The following is a 23654-nucleotide window of genomic DNA, read 5'->3' on the forward strand; positions in this document are numbered from 1 at the left end:
GGCAGCGGTGGGTTGGCGGGCGGGCGAGGGTGAGCTGCTGCGATGGGGTTGGTGGAGAGGGCGGTAATGGGTGGGGGGGGGGGCAGCGTGGTGAGGGGGGGGGCAGCGTGGTGGGGGGGGCAGCGTGGTGGGGGGGGGGCAGCGTGGTGGGGGGGGGTAGCGTGGTGGGGGGCAAGGGCAGCGTGGTGGGGGGCAAGGGCAGCGTGGGAAGGGCAGCGTGGTGGAGGGCATTATTGTAGGGGAGCAACATAGTGGTTTGGGGGCAGCAGGGTGGTGGGGGGTGTCAGCATGGTGGGGGGGGGCATCATGGTAGGGGGGCGGGGTGGGCGGCATAGTGGGGGGGTTGGCAGCATTGGTGGGGAGGGGCAGCATGGTGGAGTGGTGGGCAGCATGGTGGTGGGGGGGAGGCAGGTGGTGGGGGGGAGGCGGTTGGGGGGGTGGAGTTCTGTCTCCTGTTCATCGGACTCGAGGGAGCCGTCGCCATTCATCGTCAGGTGGAGCAGTGAGGAGCGAGTCTGTGGGATGTGATGGTGGAGTAGTGGGGAGCGAGTCTGTGGGACGTGATGGTGGAGCAGTGAGGAGCGAGTCTGTGGGACGTGATGGTGGAGCAGTGGGGAGCGAGTCTGTGGGACGTGATGGTGGAGCAGTGAGGAGCGAGTCTGTGGGACGTGATGGTGGAGCAATGGGGAGCGAGTCTGTGGGATGTGATGGTGGAGCAGTGGGGAGCGAGTCTGTGGGACGTGATGGTGGAGCAGTGAGGAGCGAGTCTGTGGGACGTGATGGTGGAGCAATGGGGAGCGAGTCTGTGGGATGTGATGGTGGAGCAGTGAGGAGCGAGTCTGTGGGACGTGATGGTGGAGCAGTGGGGAGCGAGTCTGTGGGACGTGATGGTGGAGTAGTGGGGAGCGAGTCTGTGGGATGTGATGGTGGAGCAGTGAGGAGCGAGTCTGTGGGATGTGATGGTGGAGCAGTGAGGAGCGAGTCTGTGGGACGTGATGGTGGAGCAGTGGGGAGCGAATCTGTGGGACGTGATGGTGGAGCAGTGAGGAGCGAGTCTGTGGGACGTGATGGTGGAGTAGTGAGGAGCGAGTCTGTGGGACGTGATGGTGGAGCAGTGAGGAGCGAGTCTGTGGGATGTGATGGTGGAGCAGTGAGGAGCGAGTCTGTGGGACGTGGCGCGCTCCGCAACGCTCCGTGGGATTCCTGCCATGAGCACCGTGCACCGTAACTCTTGTTTCGAGGTTGGTTACCGCCCTGTGTGTGTGTGTTGAACGTCTTTCGCACCGTACGAAGCCGAACGTGCTAATCGGAGGTGCTGGGCGCGGGGTGGGAGGGGCGAGAAACAGCAAACTAAACGCAAACATCAGTTCTGGAGCGCGTAGCTCCCAGCGGCTTCCAGAATATCGGAAGGGAAGAGCGTTCCAGACGGCCGCAGAAGCGCTTCGGAAAGCGCCGCGCGACAATGGCGACGACGATGATGACGACGACGACGACGATGATGACGATGACGACGATGATGACGATGACGATGACGACGACGACGATGACGACGATGATGATGATGACGATGATGATGACGACGATGATGACGACGATGATGATGACGATGATTATGACGATGACGACCATGACGACGATGAGAGACCACCACCGTCTTAGTTCGGTGGCTTAGCCAGAAGCAGCCCCCTCCGCCGCCGCTGCTGCTGCTGCTGCGAGGATAACGGGGAGGGGTGGCGGTGTGGTGGATGTAACAACGCGGCTGGGGCCGGCTCTGAGCTGTGGTTTGCTTGGAGCAGGCGCAGTTTGCGTCTCTGGCTTTAGCAAGGTCAACTTCTTGCTCGCACCCCCCCCCCCCTACCCACCCATACCCCCACGCCCCCCGCTCTATTCGCCGATATATATTCAGTGCTAAGTTATCGACCCTCCTTTAAGTTATAATTCACTCTGTAACAAAAAAAATTTTGTTATCCTGGGTAGTAAGTGTTATTTTCTAATTTCTTATGCCTTCAAAAGTACAGAACATGGATATTATTCCCCAAAAGACTTTGCTTTTGTGACCAGGACAGTGATATTTTGAAATGTACCTATTTTCAATGAGAAAACGTGGTGTGCATTTGCGTAATTCCTTCACGCAAAGTCCTGGTCACGAAAGCAAAGTGTGCGGGGAACAATAATAGCCAGTGTCTATACTTTTGAGACGTAATCGATTAGAAAATAACACTTACTTCTGCAGGGACAAAAAATCGTGTTACGTGGCGCGCCCAGTTTCGGCGTTGAGAGCGCTCCTCCTCTCTCGCCGTTTGCGGCGTTTCTTTGTCTTGTGGATTCGCGTGGCCTCTCCGGCGTTAGAGGTCGCCAATATTTGTGCTCTCCGAAGTAACTTTTTTTCAGAGTTGATTTAAAAAAAATTGTTATTGTTTTTGTTGTTTTAAAGGAATTTTTTTTAAAAAAATTGTAAGAAGCGCATTCAGTGTTTTAATGTTGCAAATTGTGCAAATCGTATTGAAGGGTGAAAAAGAGAAAATAGCCACAACTAATGTGAATGCCATTCCGTTTGGAGTCTGGAGCAAATTAAGAATGTGCTCGATTAAAATACCATACATACGGCTCGAAGCTGCGCCCACCTTTTTATCGGCGTTATGGTCACACTCCGCTAAGTAGCGACGAAGTCGGCACCGCGCTTGTGCCAGGCCGGGTGCACTTTGAATGCCACGTGAAGTGTCGAAGGCTCGCTGCTGGCGGGAGGTCACGGCACACACCCCGCTTGTGCCAGGCTGGGTGTACTTTGAGCGCCACGTGAAACTGACTTGAGATTCACCACCAGTTTGTGTTCCTCGCTTGTGCCAGGCTGGGTGTACTTTGAGTGCCACGTGAAACTGACGTGAGATTCACCACCAGTTTGTGTTCCTCGCTTGTGCCAGGCTGGGTGTACTTTGAGTGCCACGTGAAACTGACGTGAGATTCACCACCAGTTTGTATTCCCCGCTTGTGCCAGGCTGGGTGTACTTTGAGTGCCACGTGAAACTGACGTGAGATTCACCACCAGTTTGTGTTCCTCGCTTGTGCCAGGCTGGGTGTACTTTGAGTGCCACGTGAAACTGACGTGAGATTCACCACCAGTTTGTATTCCCCGCTTGTGCCAGGCTGGGTGTACTTTGAGTGCCACGTGAAACTGACGTGAGATTCACCACCAGTTTGTGTTCCTCGCTTGTGCCAGGCTGGGTGTACTTTGAGTGCCACGTGAAACTGACGTGAGATTCACCACCAGTTTGTGTTCCTCGCTTGTGCCAGGCTGGGTGTACTTTGAGTGCCACGTGAAACTGACTTGAGATTCACCACCAGTTTGTGTTCCTCGCTTGTGCCAGGCTGGGTGTACTTTGAGTGCCACGTGAAACTGACGTGAGATTCACCACCAGTTTGTGTTCCCCGCTTTAGCCAGCCGTCTCGCTGCGTTGTATCCTCCCGGAGCTCCGTTCGTTGTTGTGAGCGTCGCTCCTCCCCACCACCCCCCGTCGCCGTAGTTGGGAGGTCGGCTGCCTCCAATCCTGCCCCAGCGAGCGTCCTTCACGAGCCTCCTCCAGGAACAAGACGAGACATCGACCCACGGCGACGTCCCCGCGGCGATCTCGCCACGCTCGGTGCACTTTGAGTACAGCGTGGAGGAGCCACGCAAAAAGACGAAGATCCCCCCGGTGTAGCCTCAACAGACTGTTGGGGCAAGTGCTGTTAGCGAGCAGGACCTATGAAGGCACGGCACGGGCGCACGACAGAGGGTGGGTGGGTGGCCAGCACCACGCCCGGGGCCGCCTTTGTCTCCCCAGTGGCGATGTTTACTACACACCGCACCAGGTGCTCATTTGAGGCCGAGTCGACCCAGGGGGAGGCCCAGGACCGACTCAAAATAATCGTCATTGGTGTTGGTAGCCGTGAGCGGGAATCGAACTCGGGGGGCCGGGTTCAATAGCGTAGAGCGCTGACCGCTACACTCCCGACACACAGCAAAGACAAAGATCCCCCGTGTAGCCTTAACAGACCGTTGGGGCAAGTTGCTGTTGGAGAAGTAGCGCCTATGAAGGCCGGCACGGCACACGCCTACATAGACACACAACGGGCACACACAACAGACGCAGGGGGGAGGTGATAGGTGCGTCTTGTACTCCAGATAACGCGAGTAGTATTACCTAGTGATGGTGTTTTTGTCGTTGCTGTAGTAACCGGGTTTCTATGGTGTCACCAGGTCCCCGTGGAAAATATTCAATGTACTTACCAGTGGGGTTTTACCTGTGCCAGAATAGAACCATGACTTAAAGCTTTCGTGACTGCAGGAATTCATATTCCTGGGTCTGTCGGTAAAGTCACGTAGATAGGTTCAAAGAAAATAACAAAAAATATAAAACAAAAAAACTACGACGTTTCGATCGCAACACAAGCAGTCGTCATCAGGAAAAAAAGGTAAAAATAAAGTCGGGAGTTTTTGTTATTTTCATTGAACCTATCTACGTGACTTTACCGACGGACCCAAGAATACGAGCACACCGTATATTATAAATCGGGCCACATGAGAAAGTCAGTTTTAATTACTCGGGAATCCCAGGTGACAAGAGTAGGAGGCACAAGGAGCCCTTATAAACAAAGCTGTTTGTTCTTAATAGAGGGCGGAGATCGCGTAAATATATAAATGTGTCGTTAAACCCGCCACCACCCGACACGGCCAATGAGTGAGGTTTAGTGTCACGTAAACGGAACGTGGCCAATTCGTTATTGGTGTCATGGGTTTCGATTGAGGCGCACACTCAACTTGGAGGCAACACTACGTATTAACACGTAACATTAACACGGACACTACAACATAAGGTGGTGACCACGGTTCCTACTCTCACTACCACTCGGGGAGCATTACACAGCGTGACCCAGGGCAGGGGGACGGCTGCTTGGTCACGAACGACGATCGGAGACTTGAGGACCTCTCACGGCGTCTTCGTACCGGAGAAGAACAGCCCCCCAGCTCCCCGTTCACGCCCCGCACCGGCGTGGCAGGCTCCGCCCCAGGCCACGCCCCCCTTCTCGATCCTTCGGGAAAGCCCGGTTCCCCAACCACGTGACCCCCAAGCTTCCCCCTGGGCTCCCCCCCCCCCCCTTTGTCCGGTCACGTGTCCCGTTGGGTTCACGCAAAGTGCCACGACCTGACACGACCCCCGTGACACCCGACCGCAGAGCCCCCGTACCGAGCCGACACGGTAGTGACGTCATATGTCCCTACGCTCGTACAGTCACGACATAGTAGTGACGTCATATGTCACGAGACCAGTACAGCACACCGGTGTGTTGGAGAGCAAAGCCACAACATTTACAATTGTGGCTGTACTAGTAACGAATTGTCACGTTCTGTTTACGTCACACTAAACCTCACTAATTGGCTGTGTCGGGTGGTGGCGGGTTTGACGACACATTTAACGGCACATAATGACGAGACTTCAAATCTAGATTTAACGACGCATTTATATATTTACGCGATCTAACCCAACAAAAAAAACACCCTCTATTATGGATGATATTGGTCGCGAAAGCCGACTGCGTTTTCCAGCTGTGCGTGCCTCGCTGTGGGTGGAGCGGCGTTCTTCGTTGCAAGGCCCACGGTCCCTGACGTGCGGCCTCCCCTACAATACACAAAGAGTGACAACAACATCAACAACACCATCATCATCGTCGTCGTGCTGCTGCTGCTGCTGTCAAACCGACCCAATGGTTTCAAATGTGTGACGGTCTTCGTCACACTGATGGTGCCTTATCGGCTAATTAAGTGAAGAACTCCGTGCCATGCGAAATACTACTATACACCACTCTATACTACACTATACACTACACTATACACTACACTATACACTACACTATACACTATACTATACACTACACTATACACTACACTATACACCACTCAATACTAAACTATATACTACACTATACACTACGCCACACACTACACTATACACTACACTATACACCACTCTATACTAAACTATACACTACACTATACACTACACTACACTATACACCACTCTATACTAAACTATACACTACACTATACACTACACTATACACTACACTATACACCACTCTATACTAAACTATACACTACACTATACACTACACTATACACTACACTATACACCACTCAATACTAAACTATACACTACACTATACACCACTCTATACTAAAGTATACACTACACTATACACTACACTATACACTACACTATACACTACGCCACACACTACACTATACACTACACTATACACCACTCAATACTAAACGATACACTACACTATACACTACGCCACACACCACTATACACTACACTATACACTACGCTACACAATACACTATACACTACACTATACACCACTCAATACTAAACTATACACTACACTATACACTACGCCACACACTACACTATACACTACACTATACACCACTCAATACTAAACGATACACTACACTATACACTACGCCACACACTACACTATACACTACACTATACACTACGCTACACACTACACTATACACTACACTATACACTACGCTACACACTACACTATACACTACACTATACACCACTCAATACTAAACTATACACTACGCTACACACTACACTATACACTACACTATACATTACGCTACACACTACACTATACACTACGCTACACACTACACTATACACTATGCTAAACACTGCACTATACACTACACTATACACTACGCTACACACTACACTATACACTACGCTACACACTACACTATACACTACACTATACACTACGCTACACACTACACTATACACTACACTATACACCACTCAATACTAAACTATACACTACTATACACTACGCTACACACTACACTATACACTACACTATGCACTACGCTACACACTACACTATACACTACACTGCACACAACACTATACACTACACTATGCACTACGCTAAACACTGCACTATACACTACGCTACACACTACACTATACACTACGCTAACCACTGCACTATACACTACACTATACACTACGCTACACACTACACTATACACTACGCTAACCACTGCACTATACACTACACTATACACTACGCTACACACTACACTATACACTACGCTAAACACTGCACTATACACTACACTATACACTACGCTACACACTACACTATACACTACGCTACACACTACACTATACACTACGCTAAACACTGCACTATACACTACGCTACACAACACGCTACACACTTCACTACACACTATACACCACGATGCACACCACGCGACACACTACGTGACACGCTACAATATACACTACACTATACACTACACACTACACTATACACTACACTGTACACTACACTATACACTAGACTACACACTACACTATACACTACACTACACACTACACTATACACCACGCTAAACACTGCACTATACACTACACTATACACTACGCTACACACTACACTACACACTACGCTACACACTATACACTACCCTACACACTACACACTACACTATACACTACGCTACACACTACACTACACACTACACTATACACACTACACTATACACTACACTATACACTACACCAATGTTGTCCATTGCAACGCCCCCCCCCCGGGCCACTGGTGGCCACCGAGGGTGGCCTTGAGTGCGGCCCCGTGACAAGCCACAAAGAGTGGCAGCACCATCCCCCATCACCGTGGTCATGGTGCAGCTGCCAACCACAACAGCAACGGTGGTTTCAAATGTGTGGCGAAAACCTCAATCACACTGACGATGTCTTATCGGCTAAAGTGGCACCCCCACCTCCTCCCCTGAAAAAGAGTGAATAACACCGCTGCGGGGTGTCGTGGTGCGTTAATCGAAATAAATAATCGATCTCTTAGTTGCAATACGTAAGCAGACGATACGACACTTTTTTCTCCCAGATGTGTTTCCTTCAACTTCAAAAAAAAAATCAGTTTACCGGTAAACTTGACCACGATGGGATTGATAAAAGCGATCTAAGGGGCCGTCCATAAATGACGTCACGCACCTGGGGGGGGGGGAGAGGGGGGGGTCAGACATTTGTGACGATGTGTGACGAGGGGGGGGGGGTAGAGAAACGTGACGTCACATCAAAATGCGCAACTTTAAATAAATATAGACAACACGTTCTACTTAATTAAATAGACTTTTTAATAAATGTTTTCTACCTACAACATCAGAGTGCAGCGCCACATTAAATACGCACTACAATGACAATAGTTTTAAGCGATTTGAAGCGTGTTTCATTTTTTTTGGGGGGGGGGCAATGCTTTGTGACGTAATATTTTAGGGGGGGGGTCTGACTTTTTGTGACGTCGTGTGACGATGGGTCAAAAAATCGTCCAAAATCGCGTGACGTCATTTATGGACGGCCCCTAACTTTTAACTTCATTCAGTGTGTCGCATCGGCAGAATCCAGGCTCGCTTAAACCAAATGCCAGCGAACTGCCAGATGTTTGTTGACCGATGAAACCACTCTGACGCATAGACATCGGATCGAGTTACATTTGAAAATTCCACAACGGTTCCATCTGTTTAGTGAGTTTTTACCCAGGGGGGGGGGGGGTAGAGAGCGATCGTAATTGCGACAGCCGCTTTGGCGAAGGAGTTGGATGAAAATCAGCGCGAAAGGGGAAAAATTGTACAAACTGACGGAAATGTATTCGGCCTCCAATATAAACAAACACTAGACATGTTATCATTATTATTTTTTTTAATATGTTTAGCTCTTTCGGTAAAGTCACGTTGAAGGGAAACAATAAAATAATAAAATATATATATAAAACAATAAAAAAAATTCTCACGACGTTTCGACCATAACGCAAACGGTCATCATCAGGTGTTATTTTTTACTAAATGTTTTATATATTTTTTATTGTTTCCCTTCAACGTGACTTTACCGAAAGAGCTAAGAATATGAATTACTGCAGTCACGAAAGCTTTAAATCAAAATTTATTATTTTTTATTCAAGGATTTGCCAAACTCCAGTCTTTGCAAATTTGAACGCGTAGGCATTTGCGACCGATATTATTCATAATAAAGGTTTGTTATGGGTTTGATCACGTAATTATAATTGTGTCCGTTAACCCTCCACCACTACTCGACACAGCCAATTGGTAAGCCTTGTCACTCAAACAAACCGTGACAAGTTCGTTACGACATCAGCACACAGGCGTGTTGAAGAGTAAGCCGACGCTGTCGGCGTGAATAGAGAGTCGAATTCAGTTTGGGGGTCTCTTTGATCGCGCGCGCGTTGCGCGTTGCACGCTCCGTCTTAGCACGTTTAGCAATTCACTCCCCATTCAAATACAATTTAACTCCTTCGACGCTGCACGCGCCCGATGATTGTTAAGCGCGTCCGAATGATGAGCAGGAGAGAGCCGATAGAGAGCCGATAGAGAACCGATAGAGAGCCGATTCAAATTAATGTCAATTGATTCAAGGTCTCAGTGCGCACGTGCTGCCCGTTAGTGTGTGTGTGTGCCCACGTGCGTAGCGCTTAGCGCTCTGCGCTACGAACCCGGCGACTCGAATTCGATTCCCCGCTCACCGGCCAACACCCAGTGACGATTATCTGAAACGGTCTTGGGCTTCCCCTAGGTCGACTCAGCCTCAAGTGAGTGCCTGGTGCGATGTGTAAATATGACCACTGGGGAGACAAAGGCGTGGTGCTGGCCGCCTACCTCCTTGTGTGCCGTGCCGGCCTTCATAGGTGCTCGCTGATAGCGCTTAGCCCAACATTCTGTTCGGGCTATACGGGTGTTTTGTGTGTGTGTGTCTTTGTGTTCCACGTGACGCAGGCATCGTTTATTACATAGCGCGTCGCACGGGGTGTGTTTAACCATCATCGGGCGCGTGCAGCGTGGAACGAGTTAATTTGGATATGGAGAGTGAATCGGTAAATGCGGAATGACGCAGCGTGGTAGTGAGGTCGCGAGGACTGGAGTTTAGGTAACCCTTATATTTCATTAGACCTTCTTTGCCAGTACCAAAATGTAATAATAGGGTTTATCCACTTTTTTTCTTGCAACAAAACTGAAACCTTTTTACGAGGATTCATTTAGGCTGTACGCCTTTTGGCGTCATCTGGTCGAGCACCAATTGGGTCGAGGCTCAAAATAAAGCCGTCACTTGGTGTGGACCAATCAGTTTCAAGGACAATACATATATTATCATAGTATGTTTTTTTGTTTGCATTTTGACTGCAGGTATTGTGGTTAATGCAGACATGAATACTCGTAAAAAAATATGTTGCTGCAAATGCTATCGCAAAAACAAGGTCATCGTTTAATCGGATCGACAATGGCTAAAAAATGTACGCGGTTTAATACAATAACCGCTGGGCCATGGAATCGTTACATGTCATGGATTGCCTCATGCGCTTCATGCTTTATTTATCGAGGTTTGTTGTTGTTGTTGCTCTCGTCGTTTTCAGTGACCCGGGTCGCTAAATGAGAATCGACCCTTGAGTACGCTTCCAGTGAAAGGTAATACAGGAACTCCTCTACTTACGAACACTCGACTTACGAACGTTCAGAGATGCGAACAAACCTTTGTCCCGGACGCCCAATTGCCTGTTCGGACCGAGAGTCGTTAAGGTCAACCGTCGCGGAATAGACGGCGGTGGTGGCATCTGCATCTGCAGAACGTGAAGAACCAGTGGCATCTACATCTGCAGAACGTGAAGAACCAGTGGCATCTACATCTGCGGAACGTGAAGAACCAGTAGCATCTGCATCTGCAGAACGTGAAGAACCAGTAGCATCTGCATCTGCAGAACGTGAAGAACCAGTGGCATCTACATCTACAGAACGTGAAGAACCAGTGGCATCTACATCTGCAGAACGTGAAGAACGAGTGGCATCTACATCTGCAGAACGTGAAGAACCATTGGCATCTACAGAACGTGAAGAACCAGTGGCATCTGCAGAACGTGAAGAACCAGTGGCATCTACATCTACAGAACATGAAGAACCAGTGGTATCTACATCTGCAGAACGTGAAGAACCAGTGGCATCTACATCTGAAGAACGTGAAGAACCAGTGGTATCTACATCTGCAGAACGTGAAGAACCAGTGGCATCTACATCTTCAGAACGTGAAGAAACAGTGGCATCTACATCTTCAGAACGTGAAGAACCAGTGGCATCTACATCTGCAGAACGTGAAGAACCAGTGGCATCTACGTCTGCAGAACGTGAAGAACCAGTGGCATCTACATCTGCAGAACGTGAAGAACCAGTGGCATCTACATCTCCAGAACACGAAGAACCAGTGTGGCATATACATCTGCATAACGTGAAGAACCAGTGGCATCTACATCTGCAGAACGTGAAGAACCAGTGGCATCTACATCTACAGAACGTGAAGAACCAGTGGCATCTACATCTGCAGAACATGAAGAACCAGTGTTATCTACATCTGCAGAACGTGAAGAACCAGTGGCATCTACATCTGAAGAACGTGAAGAACCAGTGGTATCTACATCTGCAGAACGTGAAGAACCAGTGGCATCTACATCTTCAGAACGTGAAGAACCAGTGGCATCTACATCTTCAGAACGTGAAGAACCAGTGGCATCTACATCTGCAGAACGTGAAGAACCAGTGACATCTACGTCTGCAGAACGTGAAGAACCAGTGGCATCTACATCTGCAGAACGTGAAGAACCAGTGGCATCTACATCTCCAGAACACGAAGAACCAGTGTGGCATCTACATCTGCATAACGTGAAGAACCAGTGGCATCTACATCTGCAGAACGTGAAGAAACAGTGGCATCTACATCTTCAGAACGTGAAGAACCAGTGGCATATACATCTGCATAACGTGAAGAACCAGCGGCATCTACATCTGCAGAACGTGAAGAACCAGTGGCATCTACATCTACAGAACGTGAAGAACCAGTGGCATCTACATCTGCAGAACATGAAGAACCAGTGTTATCTACATCTGCAGAACGTGAAGAACCAGTGGCATCTACATCTGAAGAACGTGAAGAACCAGTGGTATCTACATCTGCAGAACGTGAAGAACCAGTGGCATCTACATCTTCAGAACGTGAAGAACCAGTGGCATCTACATCTTCAGAACGTGAAGAACCAGTGGCATCTACATCTGCAGAACATGAAGAACCAGTGACATCTACGTCTGCAGAACGTGAAGAACCAGTGGCATCTACATCTGCAGAACGTGAAGAACCAGTGGCATCTACATCTCCAGAACACGAAGAACCAGTGTGGCATCTACATCTGCATAACGTGAAGAACCAGTGGCATCTACATCTGCAGAACGTGAAGAACCAGTGGCATCCACATCTACAGAACGTGAAGAACCAGCGGCATCCACATCTGCAGAACGTGAAGAACCAGTGGCATTTACATCTGCAGAACGTGAAGAACCAGTGCATCTACATCTGCAGAACGTGAAGAACCAGTGGGATCTACATCTGCAGAACGTGAAGAACCAGTGGCATCTACATCTGCATAACGTGAAGAACCAGTGGCATCTACATCTGCAGAACGTGAAGAACTAGTGGCATCTACATCTGCAGAACGTGAAGAACCAGTGGCATCTACATCTACAGAACGTGAAGAACCAGTGGCATCTACATCTACAGAACGTGAAGAACCAGTGGCATCTACATCTACAGAACGTGAAGAACCAGTGGCATCTGCATCTGCAGAACGTGAAGAACCAGGGGCATCTACATCTGCAGAACGTGAAGAACCAGTGGCATCTACATCTGCAGAACGTGAAGAACCAGTGGCATCTACATCTGCAGAACGTGAAGAACGAGTGGCATCTACATCTGCAGAACGTGAAGAACCAGTGGCATCTACATCTGCAGAACGTGAAGAACCAGTGGCATCTACATCTGCAGAACGTGAAGAACCAGTGGCATCTACATCTGCAGAACGTGAAGAACCAGTGGTATTCTAAATTTGAAGGTTTCGTGACTGCAAGAATTCATACTCTTTGGTTTTTTCGGTAAAGTCACGTAGGTAAAATAAAATAATATAATAATAAAACAACTAAATTAAATCACGACGTTTCGGAGGCAACACAAGCTTCCATCTTCAGGTGGAACAGTCACAGCAAAATAGCTGCATCAAGTGAGTAGCTCTGAGACACCCGAGACTATATACAGGTTAGGGGGGGGGGGGGGGGCGGAGGAGCCAGGAAGGGAACCATGATGAGGTGGAGGGCTAAGTTAAGTCGCCTTTTGTTATGATGAGGGTTTGGGGGATGCGGTGATTCACTGCACGAGTGCAATGGAAAAGGCTGTACACTTCTAAGGCAGCTATTTTTTAACTTGGTTTATGACATCTTTCCAGTGGTTGCTCAATTTAAAACCATCCTTTCGGTTGAAGTTGTGTCTAAGTTTGTATATCTGGATGCCTTCATGGACAAATCTTTGGTAATAACTGGGAGGTTTGCATAGTAATTTAGTATCGGAGAAAACAATGTCATGAGAACCCGCTGTGTTGAAACAATGATCAGCCACGGCCCAAGAATTCGTTCTGCCGTGTTTCAAATCTGAATTGTGCTCGCGAATTCGGTCAGAAATATGTCGTTTCGTCTCCCCGATATAGCAGTCACCGCAGGTACAACTCAATTTGTAAACACAGGGGTCCTGTAAGTCAGAAATGACATCCTTTATGGAGGGTATCAGATCACGGATTTTGTGTACTGTATTGAACCGAACCTGGATCTTGTGTTTGTTTAGAATTTTGGAAATCTTTTTGGTAACGCCTGCTATGTATGGCAGTGTGATGATTTTGATCGAAGTATCAGGTGGTTGTTTCTGTATTGTGGGAGAAACAGCTTGGCGGATAGTACGGTCAGAGTAACCGTTCATCTTGAGGGCCAGATGTACATGTTTTAATTCACTGGCCAGGTGGTGTTGGTCAGAAATGCAATGAGCCCTATGGTATAACGTTTTGATGAGATAATTATTTTGAGCCGGGTGGTGGTGGAAATCAGGCTTCAAGTAGGAATCTGTGTGGGTGGACTTCCTGTGAACAGAAACTATCCCAAAATGGAGGACGGATGGCTTTTTGGGACAATCTGTTTACAGAAAGTCCACCCACACAGATTCCTACTTGATGCCTGACTCCCACCACCACCCGGCTCAAAATAATTATCTCATCAAAACATTACACCATAGGGCTCATTGCATTTCTGACCAATACCACCTGGCCAGTGAATTAAGAATGTACATCTGGCCCTCAAGATGAACGGTTACTTTGACCGTACTATCCACCAAGCTGCTTCTCCCACCATACAGAAACAACCACCTGATGCTCCGATCAAAATCATCACACTGTCATACATAGCAGGCGTTGCCATAAAGATTTCCAAAATTCTAAACAAACACAAGATCCACGTTCGGTTCAATGCAGTACACAGAATCCGTGAGCTGATCCCATCCGTAAAGGATGTCATTCCTGACTTACAGTACCCCGGTGTTTACAAATTGAGTTGTACCTGCGGTGACTGCTATATTGGGGAGACGAAACGACATATTTCTGACCAAATTCGCGAGCACAAATCAGATTTGAAAAACGGCAGAACGAATTCTTCGGCCGAGGCTGATCATTGTCTCAACACAGCGGGTTTTCATGACATTGTCTTCTTTGATACCAAAGTACTATGCAAACCTCCCGGTTATTACCAAAGATTTGTCCATGAAGCCATCCAGATATACAAACTTAGACACAACTTCAACCGAAAGGATGTTTTTAAATTGAGCAATCACTGGAAAGATGTCATAAACCAAGTTAAACTTTAGCTGCCTTAGAAGTGTACAGCCTTTTCCATTGCTCTCGTGCAGTGAACCACCGCATCCCCCGAACCCTCATCATAACAAAAGGCGGCTTAACTTAGCCCTCCACCTCATCATCGTTCCCTTCCTGGCGCCTCCCCCCCCCCCCCTTAACCTGTATATAATCTCGGGTGTCTCAGAGCTCCTCACTTGCTACAGCTATTTTGCTGTGACTGTTCCACCTGAAGACGGAAGCTTGTGTTGCCTCCGAAACGTCGTGATTTAATTTAGTTGTTTTATTATATTATTTTATTTTACCTACGTGACTTTACCGAAAAAACCAAAGAGTATGAACCAATGGCATCTACATCTGCAGAACGTGAAGAACCAGTGGCATCTACATCTGCAGAACGTGAAGAACCAGTGGCATCTACATCTGCAGAACGTGAATAACCAGTGGCATCTACATCTGTAGAACGTGAAGAACCAGTGGCATCTACATCTGTAGAACGTGAAGAACCAGTAGCATCTACATCTGTAGAACGTGAAGAATCAGTGGCATCAACATCTGCAGAACGTGAAGAACCAGTGGCATCTACATCTGCAGAACGTGAAGAACCAGTGGCATCTACATCTGCAGAACCTGAAGAACCAGTGGCATCTACATCTGCAGAACGTGAAGAACGAGTGGCATCTACATCTGCAGAACTTGAAGAACGAGTGGCATCAACATCTGCAGAACTTGAAGAACCAGTGGCATCTACATCTGCAGAACGTGAAGAACCAGTGGCATCTACATCTGTAGAACGTGAAGAACCAGTGACATCTACATCTGCAGAACGTGAAGAACCAGTGGCATCTACATCTGCAGGAGATTATACAACTTTTTAAAGCCATTCCCCGTGTTTAGTGTACACGCCGTACACCGTGATTAGAATTGACGGGAGTAAAGTTGTACTTATGAACAAATCGACGTGTGAACAGACCTCTGGAACATAACTCGTTCGTAAGTAGAGGAGTCCCTGTGAACGTGACCGTATCAGTACGCCAAACGGCCAACGTAATAAAGATCGGCGTGTTTGCTCACATGACGATTTTATTTATGCGTCCGTACCGGGTGGAGAAGGGTGCACGACACACATTGCCATCTGACCCAAAAAACACCGAATGCGAACGATTTACCGCTGCAAAACTTAAGCACAAGGCTGTGGGACTGATGGGTTATGTGTAGAGACAGACACATATGTGATGGGGAGGGGGGGGGGGCATTTGCTTATCTATTGCATAACTTTTACTCTCTATAAAGAAATGCATTGTTTTTGTGTGTTCTGTATTGTCTAATGTTGGGTCGAGCTAGGACCCATATCTGAAAGAGAGGGTGCTTCTGTATGACATCTGGCAGTTCACCAGCATTGATTCAAGCAAGTCTGACTTCTGCCGATCACACACCGTAATTCGATAATGGTCCAGAGTTTGCCTGTACTGAATGAGTACTGCTGAACCTAAACTACGTTTTTATTTCACGACGAAAGACCCGCTGCGGTATAAAGTATTTTTTTATGAAACGACCTGGCCACAAATTATAGCTCAACAAAGTGGCTTATCGCGTGGAAATGTGTACCAGCCAAATACTCTAAACGCGTGATGTTGATTCCACATGTGAAGGGGGAAAGCCGGAGGACCCATAGAAAAATCCACGCGACCACGTGGTAGAGAGACACCGCAAACTCCAAATACACAGCAGGCTTCAGGATCGTGATCGAACCCACGACCTCCTGTACACCAGTCGAGGTAGTTAACATCTCGCCACCGCGGAGCCCATTATATAACTCACAGAAGGCCGTGTAGTTCATGGGTTGTGTCATTTTTTTGCTTTGAGACAGACTTTTGAAGAAGGCGGTTAAGTATTTGCACATATATTTTATGAGTTATTTTCTCCACACTTACTATTATTTTGTGTTATAGCCTTTCTCCACCAACCCCGACCGAGACACCCCCCCCCCTTCCTGGAATCGAAGGGGGGTCCACAATGGAGGAAAGGCGGGGGGGGGGGTAGTTGGATGGAGAGTAGGGTGGTGGTGGTGGCGGTGGTGGTGGTGGAGGGGTTGGGGTTAGTGGAGGTGGGCAGTGGTGGTGGTGGCGGTGAAGGGGTTGGTGGTTAGGGGGGTGGGCAGTGGGGGTGGTGGTGGTGGTGGTGGAGGGGTTGGGGTTAGTGGAGGCGGGCAGTGGTAGTGGTGGTGGTGGAGGGGTTGGTGGTTAGTGGAGATGGGCAGTGGGGGTGGTGGAGGGGTTAGTGGAGGAGGGCAGTGGGGGTGGCGAGGGGGGTGACAGAAAGAACCCAAAACAAACACCCAGTGAATTCCTTACAGGGAGAGAGGGGGCGGGGGTGATGATTGGTGGTTGTGGTGGGGGGTAAGGAGGGCTGGAGGGGGATAGGTAGTTCCGCCCACATTCCACACCTCCCCCCTTCTCCAATTCAATTTCCCCTGCCCCCCCCACCACCACGTCCCCACGGCAGCCCCAAGACCATTGTGGTGGTGTTCTATGTAAAGCCATATACAGTAATGTTGTGGACCCAAGCGAGAAGACGGGTGTCAAGTAGCGTACGCGCCACTGTGGTGAGCGCGGGTTGTCTCGCACCGGTTCAGAAGTCGCTCATCCGCTGCTGTTGGGTCATTGGTCGGGAATCGAACTGGAGTCGCCGGCTTCACAGCGCAATGTCATAATAAAACCACAGTGTCCTCAATGTGCATTGAGCATTGATTGGATGGTTGTCCGTTCCTTACCCAAGCCAGTAGGGGAATTTCCACATTCACTATGGTGGGATCTTTGAATTCCACTGTGAAGCATACCGACAGTGCAGTAGTTTGTGGTTTATAAACGTGAATTATTAATCAGGGCGGTCTGCCGGATTCGAACCACGAGCCTGTGTCAAGCGGCGAACTCGCTGGGCCAGGTCACTCGCCGTCCCGTTCATCTGGACTCTTGAATAATTATTGGTCTGAATTCACTCTGGGTAATAAGAATGAGTCTGTTTTGGTCATAATAATATCCCAATTACCATCATTCATTGGTCTGAATCATTTTTTACGATGATCTAAACGTTTCGCTGTCAATTAGCAGACGACATCCTTCAAATATGTCTTTCCACATTATATAACATAAACATTTTTTACACTTCCCGTCAATCACGAGGCCTTCTGGGAGAGTATAAGCCACAGCGACACCAATGATTATTCTTCTTTAGTGGTTAAACTTTTTCACTGATTACTCTGATTTCCACCCCCCCCCCCCCCCCCCAATTATTGGTCGTATTATTTCGTTTGTTGACCTTGGAAAGTCTGAGTCTCAAGAGAAGGAAGGTCCTGCCATGTTTTCGCAGTAGGGGACGATGTTGCCATGAGCAATCGAAATTGAGTGATGTTTGCAGCTAAATTTTTGTATGGGGTATTTCTAAGCTATCGGAGGAAATACCGATAATTCAGGGGAAACTCGCTCAGAACAGGAGAGGATCTTATAAAACTCCACACGGAAAGGCAAACCGAAGTCAGGAATCAAACCCAGACCAGAATTGGAATATTTATTAACACGGGAGAAATCCGATGAGCTACAAAGCTCTTTTTACCCCCACAGATGTGTCGTTAAACCCGCCACCACCCGACATAGCCGATTAGTAAGGTTTGTCTCGCGTGATCGATCGGCAATATAGCCATTCACCATCGACGGGTAAAATTCCTTCTCCGCTCTGGGATTTCGAATGCCCTCGATTTTTTCCGAGATTTTTTTTTGGGAGTGAGTTGACTGACGAGTGACGTCAGACGATGGAGAGACTCCGCCCCCCCACCCCCGTCGATTATTCACCATCGAATCGCCCCCCCCCACCTCGTTCTCACCGCCGCCGTTCTCTGATTGGTTGCGCCCCATTGACCAATCGGGTGCACCCAAAACAAACGCGGCGCGCGCGCGCGCTCTTACGGGAAATCGAGCGCCACGCAGAAAATAATCCCGTCTCCTCCTCCTCGCCTGAAGCACAACCTTTTCGCTTTTCGCTCGCAACGTATTTAAAAAATAAATACATTTTTACGTGCGACCGAAAAACGACCAAATAACGTTGCGCGCGGCGCTTTTCTCCCTTCCACCCCCCCCACACCGCACGTGTGGTATCGCTCCGCGGGGTGGGAGGGCTTGCAGACTTGTTAATGTGGGGGGGGTGGGATTGGTGGTGATGTGGTGGGGGGATGTGTGGTGATGTGGTGGGGGGATGTGTGGTTGATGTGGTGGGGGGATGTGTGGTGATGTGGTGGGGGGATGTGTGGTGATGTGGTGGGGGGATGTGTGGTGGTGGTGGTGGTGGGGGGGAATGTGTGGTGGTGGTGGTGGGGGGGATGTGTGGTGGTGGTGGTGGTGGGGGGGGATGTGTGGTGGTGGTGGTGGGGGGGGATGTGTGGTGGTGGTGGTGGTGGGGGGGATGTGTGGTGGTGGTTGGTGGGGTATGTGTGGTGGTGGTGGGGGGGGATGTGTGGTGGTGGTGGTGGGGGAGGATGTGGTGGTGGTGGTGGGGGGGGGATGTGTGGTGGTGGTGGTGGGGGATGTGTGGTGGTGGTGGGGGGGGATGTGTGGTGGTGGTGGGGGGGGATGGTGGTGTGGGGGGGGATGTGTGGTGGTGGTGGGGGGGGGATGTGGGTGGTGGTGGGGGGGGATGTGTGGTGGTGGTGGTGGGGGGGTGTGTGGTGGTGGTGGGGGGGATGTTGGTGGTTGGGGGGGATGGTGGTGGTGGTGGTGGTGGGGGGGTGGGTGGTGGTGGTGGTGGTGGGGGGGATGTGTGGTGGTGGTGGTGGGATGGATGTGTGGTGGGGTGGGGGGGGATGTGTGGTGGTGGTGGTGGGTGGGTGGTGTGTGGTGGGGGGGGATGTGTGGTGGTGGTGGTGGGGGGGATGTGTGGTGGTGGGGGGGATGTGTGGTGGTGGTGGGGGGGTGGGGATGTGTGGTGGTGGTGGTGGGGGGGGGGATGTGTGGTGGTGGTGGGGGGAGTGTGGTGGTGGGGGGGATGTGTGGTGGTGGTGGTGGGGGGGGATGTGTGGTGGTGGTGGGGGGGGATGTGTGGTGGTGGGGTGGGGGGGAATGTGTGGTGGTGGGGGGGAGATGATGGTGGTGGGGGGGGGGGTGGGGTGGTGGTGGGGGTGGTGGGGGTGGGGGTGGTGGGTGGGGGGGGGGGGTGGTGGGGGGGGGGGGATGTGTGGTGGTGGTGGGGGGGATGTGTGGTGGTGGGGGGGGGGGGGTGGGGGGGGTGTGGTGGGGGGTGGTGGGGGGTGGTGGTGGGGGGGGGGGGTGTGGGTGGTGGTGGGGGGGGGGGTGGGTGGTGGTGAGGGTGGGTCGGTGGTGATGTGGGGTGTGGGGGGGTGTGTGGTGGGGGGGGGTGTTGGTGGTTGATGTGCTGGTGGCGGGTTGTGGTGGTGTGGAGGGAGTTGGTGGTAGGGGGTGTGGGGGGTGATGGAGGGGGTGTAGTGGTGGTGGTAGTGGTGGTGGTGTAAGGGGAGTTTGTGGGTGGTGGTGGGGTGGTGGTGGTGTAAGGGGAGTTTGTGGTTATTGGTGTGTGTGGGGTGTAGGGGTGTGTGTGTGTGTGGGGGGTGGGTGTAGGGGTGGGGGGTGTGTGTGTGTGGGGGGTGTGTGTGTGTGGGGGGGTGTGTGTGGGGTGTAGGGGTGTGTGTGTGTGGTGGGGGGTTGGTGGGTGTAGGGGTGGGGTGTGTAGGGGTGTGTGTGTGTGTGTGGTGGGGGGTGGGTGTAGGGTTGGGGGCACGACGACGTCGTGGGGGGGGTGCCAAACGAAGGAGCGGGCCAAGCGGCTCACAAACTTTTCCTCATTTTTAAACCTCTCCCCCCCACCACCACCACTCCCCTCTCCCGCTCCCACTCCGCTCAATATAAACTGAACGGAGCAGACTGCCGTGGACCTCTGCGTTGGGTTCCGCCGCGACCATGGTGGTGTGGCGAGCGTGCGAGCGGTGACGGGAGTCGACACCGAGGCAATGAGTGCGGTGGGCGCACCGAGGCGGAGGCTGACGCCGAGGGAGGCTGCCGCTCGCCGTGTGCTGCTGGGCCGGCCTCCTGTCGCTCTCGGCCGGTAAGAGGCGCTAGGCAAGAGCGGGGGTTGGCCGAGGCGCCCCGTGTTTTTCCTAGGCCCGCGCTTGCTAGCGCAATCGTAAATGAATTAATAATTAAATCTCTGCTTAATGCAGTTGAAGGTGATTATTGTTATTCGCGAGTGTCGGGTTGTTTAAATGTAATATAATAATGGTTATTAGAATGTACTTGCCGTGTGAATGTGGGTGGATGTTATTGACCTGACGGTTACGTTGGTATTTTTTTTGTCATGCAATAGAATGCAATGATTATAATGCTGTATTGCAATTACAATGCGGGTGACAGTAATTATTACTCTAGTATTGCCTGCATTAATATTATAGATAAATAATAATATAGTTACATTTATAACACAGTATAACTATTTTTAGTGAGCTGTATCGACTATGTAAACATCATACTATGATCATACCATGATCCAATTCTGTACGGGTTTTCAATAAATGTTAGCATTCTATGATTGCAAGTGCACTTCTAGGGATAATGATAATTTACGTAATACTTGCATGTCAAATGTCCATGGTTTTGCCCGTTCGTATTAATGATACCCGTGACCACAATCGTGTTACTACTTATTTTAACAGTCGTGACAATCGCGAGGCATTTATCGATCACGGTTAAGATCAATGGCGCATTCATTGTACTGTGTAGGAACCTCCTGGTGACACCAACAGCCCACAGGGGATTATTGTGTCCGTCCGTCCGTCGTGCATCCAAAAATGGGAGGGGTGGGGCTGGGTGGGGAGGGGAGGGGCTGGGTGGGGAGGGGAGGGTGGGGGGTGGGAGGGGCTGGGTGGGGAGGGGCTGGGTGGGGTGGGGCTGGTCACCCCGTGGTGCCCTTATAAAACTCAACGTTTAACCTACTCATTCCGGCTTGTGCCCGCCCCTCAGTCGGGCATATTGTACTGAATGCACCACGTGGTGGTGCCGCCGTTGTTGACCCTGGCCATTGACCGAGCAACCCAACGTTCCTACCAGCTCCTCCCTCCGCAGGAGAATGTGTTTGACGATCAGTGATGTTTTACCTATCTTGGCGTGAATACTGACGCTGGTGGTAACAACCACGGGGATTGTTGGGTGATCGTAACGTGGCAAGACACGTTCTTCGTAGCGTCTTCACAACTTCAGTGAAATCGCGGATGTTTCGCAGTTGTTTGCGGAACAAAAGGTTGTTGTTTGTGTAAGGGATCTTTAGAACGTAACGAGGACCGCTGCCTTTGCAAGTTGAAGGATTTCAGTTTGTTTTAAAGAAAAAAGATGAGTGCTCGCGTTCAGCAGCAATAATAAACAAAATAATCGGGATCGTTACAGATATTGATAATATATAGGTTTTTGGGGTTGGATCGCGTAAATATATAAATGTGTCGTTAAACCCGCCACCACCTGACACAGCCAATTAGTGAGGTTTGTCACGTAAACAGAACGTGGCCAGTTCTTTACTAGTACAGCACACCGCTGCTGGTGTGTTGGAGAGTAAATCCCACAACATTTACAATCGGAGTACGACGTTTCGCCTGTAATTACAACCAGCTTCATCAGGCTGTCGCCTTATTTATTGGCTGTATCGGGTGGTGGTGGTGGTGGGTTTAACGACACACATTTACACGATTTCTAACCCCAAAAAACCTATTACAGATGATTTTGGTCGTGAAAGCCTACCGCGTGTCTAACCGTTAGGGAGATGTTTAAAGTCCTGTCGTGGAGATCTGACACCGTTAAATTCGCCTAATTTGTGACCTTTCCAAGTTTTTGTGATTTTATTTTCTAATTTCCCATACACGGCGGTCGCCAATTGGCATCTGCGGATGAAATACGCCTTTGCAAAATGTCAATTATCATGACGACTAGAAGCTTCTGCATGGGGTGAAATTGTCCCTTTGAGAAGAGGGTGTCCCCCACACTCGCATCAGGATGTTTTTGGTCGGTTAATTTTATTTTCTAAAGTAAATCGGCTATTATGCACCTTTTGTAACGGGCAACAACGAGCGTGATAATGATATTACTTTGCTCACGTGACGTCCGATGGTGTTCTTCCCCTTGAGTGTTTCTCCGTCTTCAACCGCAGTTTAATTTGGGCACCACACAATTTTATTTTCTAAAGTAAATCGGCTATTATGCACCTTTTGTAACGGGCAACAACGAGCGTGATAATGATATTACTTTGCTCACGTGACGTCCGATGGTGTTCTTCCCCTTGAGTGTTTCTCCGTCTTCAACCGCAGTTTAATTTGGGCACCACACAAATCCCAGTTGTATTCGTGCCTGATGGTGAGGAGGCAGCCTCACGAATGTACCAGACTAACCATGCAGGTGGGCTCTGGAAACCAAACGTACACGTTGCGTATATACACCCGGCATTGTTTGAAAAGTGGCTTGTAACTAAATATTATGGACCGCGGTGTCAGCCCTTCGGCTGATGATCATTATTCGGCGCAGATAAAGGGAGTTTGGATCTGTGTTTGTGCGCGGCTGCAAGTGCGGTTCCTTGTGAATGTTGGATTTGAGAAGCGACGTTACAATATTTTCACACTTCTCTCAAACGCAGTAGCACTTTATGTTCGTGTTTTTTTTAGTTTAGTTTAGTGTCGTACGTGCAGGCATGAACAAAAGAAATGAACGCGAGTGACCCTTTTGTTAGCTCATCGAGTACTTTTGAACGGATAGAGAAGAGGTGGGGGG

This window comes from Petromyzon marinus, chromosome 21 (genome assembly GCF_048934315.1).
Source record: "Petromyzon marinus isolate PM22_M1 ecotype Great Lakes invasive population chromosome 21, UKy_Petmar_22M1.pri1.0, whole genome shotgun sequence".
Classification (NCBI taxonomy): Eukaryota; Metazoa; Chordata; class Hyperoartia; order Petromyzontiformes; family Petromyzontidae; genus Petromyzon; species Petromyzon marinus.